General features: G+C 42.0%; 1 non-coding gene across 1 annotated transcript; it reads left to right on the top strand.

Annotated features, from left to right (window-relative positions):
• Positions 1 to 2,830: 2,830 nt before the first annotated feature.
• Positions 2,831 to 3,019, top strand: LOC142159686 (U2 spliceosomal RNA). The gene has a single exon (XR_012692962.1). It is a non-coding gene; the product is annotated as a U2 spliceosomal RNA (small nuclear RNA).
• The last annotated feature ends 1,021 nt before the right edge of the window (positions 3,020 to 4,040 follow it).

Raw genomic sequence — 4,040 nt, 5'->3', positions numbered from 1 at the left:
CTAAGCAAACCAGTCTGTCTCAAAAATGAATGGGAGACCCAAGCTTTATATATATATATATATATATATATATATATATATATATATATATTCCAAACTTTTCATTTTATTATGTAGTATTTGTTTAATATTGGATTGTAAAAGTATATTATACATTAAAATAATGTTGTATTATAAATGGATTAAAGAAGGGATCACTATATATATATCCACTAAATATATATCCACGTATATTATTCTGTATATAGTGATGGTGAAAATACGTTGTAATCTGTTCCCAAACATTTAAAAATATATATTATGTATTGAATTGATATGCTTACATTTCAATGGCTCATTTATACTGTAATATTCCCCATGCGATTATCTATGTATTTAAATATTTTTGTTGCATGGTTGGATATAAGCTGCATTAATATCTAGGGTTCTGTTGGATCCAATTATATACCCTCTGAGAAAACTAGCTTTGTTGATAGAGAAACACGTCAGGTGAAAGACTCAGGTAGATAATCTGTTTAAGAAATTACTAGTATTGTTTCTAACCAGGAAAAAGAAACAGGCTGACCACGTGATTGGTGGAAGAGACACCGAGATCAAGGAGAGCTATTTATCTTATATACTCGGTTTGAGTAACTGTGGAAATTGTTGACTGTATCTGCGCTCTGGAATACGGGTGGTAAGCAGTGCCCGTAGGTATTTACATATTGAGTATTAACATTTTCTCCTATTTCGGAATTTGAATGCTAGTCTCAATATCTCCAAACTCAGTTCAGGTGGATGAATCAGCCTATGAAGTCACTCTGAAAACACGTATTCTCTTTAGTAAAGGAAGTACTCAAGTCAAAAGTAATATTACCCTATTTGTACACAAATCACATTTTAATATATTATTAGCTTTTGGACAAATAAGGTAGTACAGATACACAAGGGAGAATAATGTGTTATTTTTAAAATCTCATTTAACTTTAATTTAAAAAGAAATAATTATAACATATATATATATATATATATATATATATATATATATATATATATATCCTTTGTTATCCCTTTACATATTAAGTGGAAATTGTCTTTCCTGCAGAAGTCTGTATGATAATGTCAGTTAAGTAATGAATAGACGGCTGCTAATTAATTTATCTAATATAACTGCAGTGATAATGAATGAAATCAGCTGTAGAACAACCCGTTAAACGCAAATCAGAAGCAACTAGGTAGTGCTACTGATAGTCATCATCATTGAATATATATGCACCTGCCCTTCAGCCTCCTCACAGGCATATCTGCGCCTTCATCTATAATTAATTGAGTCGGAATTACATGAATACGCAATTACTGTACTCAGGCTACATAATGTTTTGGGGGAGAGTGTCCCAAGAGACAATCCAGGGGAACCAGTGGGGGCCAGCCAGAGTATATAAAATTGTCTAAGTGCCCGTGACAAGTTTGAACAAGTCAAATATACATCTTAAAGGTGAATAAGTAACTAAAGTTCCCAAATAATCACGGGTGGGGGTACACACGTGTCCCCTGGGTATCTCGCAATCAAAGGAGGCCATGGTTGTCCAGAATCCAAGCTTTATTAAATCTCGCAAAGTGGTTTGCTGAAGTCAGTGGGCCAAAAACTCAAAGTCCGTATCTTTTAAGTACAAAGTTTGCAATAGAACTAAAATGGGTATGGGGTATTAAACTATCAGGAACTAAATTGGTCCTGGGTATGTAATACCCGATTAAACAATGCATGTTGTCTAAATAAACATATATAAGGTCAAGCTGTGGACCACTCCACGGTCAGGGGCTTTTTCCTAGGTGGATAAGGTAAATGGCACTGAGGATTCAACAAAATTCAGATTCTGTAGCAATTCTATACTGATGTTTTCATATAGAATGTCCTACCAGCATGGTTGATAATCAGTCGAAAGGGGGAACCCATCTGAATCTGTGTCAAGAGACCTGAGAGTAATAGAGATCTCAGAGAGGACTTAACTTTTCTTCAGGGTTGAGGATGCGTAGTCCTGAAAAATGAGAGTATGTGACCCTGAATAAGAGATTTTATATTTCTTGCTGCTAGTAAGATCTTCTCCTCCTCTCTGAAATAGTGTAGCTGCATAGTTTAGAACAGAGGGCAGAGGGTAGGATGAGCTCTGTCCAGTAATAGGTCTGTAAAATTTGGAACTAGAACTTTAAACAGTAATTTGGGAGAACCTCTGAGGAATATTTTTATTCCTTAATTTGTTTCATCGTGAGTGATTCTCTTGGTCCTCCAGTTGTTCTTTGAGGGTATCCATTTCAGATATTATGTTAATAAGTTCTTGGTACATGTGTTCCTGGAAGTTGCCAAATCTCATCTGTTTTTTGAATTGGTGAATCAGTCCGTTGACTCAGTGATGTAATTTCAAATCTCACCTCAGATAGTAGAGAGCTGACTTCAATTTGGATAGTGGCTTTAAATTGCTTCATAATTCCGGCCATGGTTGGTTGTGAGATATCTGAGTCTGAGTTGTGATCTGGAAGTTTCAGAGCCTGTTGTTGAGGAGGAGCAGGTTGTCCCTTCCTGTAGAACATGCTGGAGGTTTGCTGGTTTTCTTCTGTCTTTGGGCCATGAGTGATTAGTAGAGAAAGAGGATGTCAGTATTGAAAACTTACTTCAGAGCAATCAAATGATGCAATATAAAGGAGATGCTTTCTGTGGATTTATGGAGTTAATATCCCGCTCCCTTTGTAGGGCTTAGCACATGGAAAGCATTCCAGCATTTATAAGAGAAGGTGCTGACTATAGGAGTGTCTTGTGTGGGAAGATTGGATGAGTCAGTAGCAACACTTGTCAGAGATCGCTTCTCGGCCTTTTGGCTAAGATCAAGTGTAGTATCTGTTCTTATCAGTCTAAAACACCCGGTGGCCATAATGCTGATTGTGGCTCATCCATAGTCCAATCTAACACTGGTGAGGGGCTGATGTAGACTCTGCTGCATGGTGCACCTGTCCTTCTCCTGCGCAATACCCAGTGGACAGAACCTGATTGGGGCTCATCGATAGCACAATTTAACATTGGTGAGGAACTGTCTAGGACTTGTGTTACCTGATCGAAGCCGGCCAGGAGCAAGAAGACGGCTGCAAGGAAGATCGACTCCGGGGAAGAAGCGCTGCTGGTTCCTGCCTGCCGGGAAGAAGATGCTGGGAGCAACTCCAGCTGAAGAAGCCTTCCTCTCCTCGGGACCTGCTCCAGCGGAAGAAGCGCCTCTCCTCAGCGGAAGCCCCTGCTCCTCTCTGGCCAGCGGGAGGATATCTGCACTGCTCCTGCCGTCCTGGAAGAAGATCGCCCTCCAGAACAGCCTCTCTGCCCCAGGAAGAAGAGCCAGGAAGATGGCTTCAGCTGCCACAGCTCCTGCCGCCACCCCTGCTCCTGCCCCTGGGAAGAAGGGAGGAAAGAACCCTGCACCCAAGCCTCTGCCCAGAGCTGGAACCTCTGCCTCCACTGCCCCTGCTACTGCTGGACAAGGGAAGCCCAGTCAGGATACCCCCAGAAGACTCCCACTCTGGAACCCTGGATGAGGCAGACCGTCGCCCTGAAGTTGAAGGAGGTGGACGAAAGAGTCCCAGACCTGACAGCGGAGACCTTTGGGAAGAAGATGGTCCTTGATCAAGGCTTCTCGAAGGCTGAGACCCTCAGCATCCAGACGTACATCAAGGGCATCTTCTATGTGACCTTCGCCTCCATAGCCATCTGTAAGAGGTATTGAGAGGCAGTGAAGACAGCGAGACCGGAGTCTCCCTTCTCCCGCTTTGTGGGGAACTGCCCCATCCAGAGAGAGGACAGAAGAGCAACGGTCTCCATGAGGAATCCTCACACCCCTGGTAAGCTACCTTTCTGAGTTGCTTTTGCTCTGTGGTCAAGGACCTCTCCAAGATCCTGGATGCGAACGGCTTCTGGACAGGCAAGTGGTCCGTCGTTATCAGGCTGAGGAAGAACGACACTGCAGCCGATGGTCTCCAACACCTGCCATCATGCTTTGCCTTGGGTGGCTCTGCCGGCCTTCTTC

The sequence above is a fragment of the Mixophyes fleayi genome, chromosome 5 (assembly GCF_038048845.1).
Source record: "Mixophyes fleayi isolate aMixFle1 chromosome 5, aMixFle1.hap1, whole genome shotgun sequence".
Classification (NCBI taxonomy): domain Eukaryota; kingdom Metazoa; phylum Chordata; class Amphibia; order Anura; family Limnodynastidae; genus Mixophyes; species Mixophyes fleayi.
The sequence above is the reverse complement of the archived record's forward strand: the minus strand, read 5'-3'. Positions and strand labels throughout refer to the sequence as shown.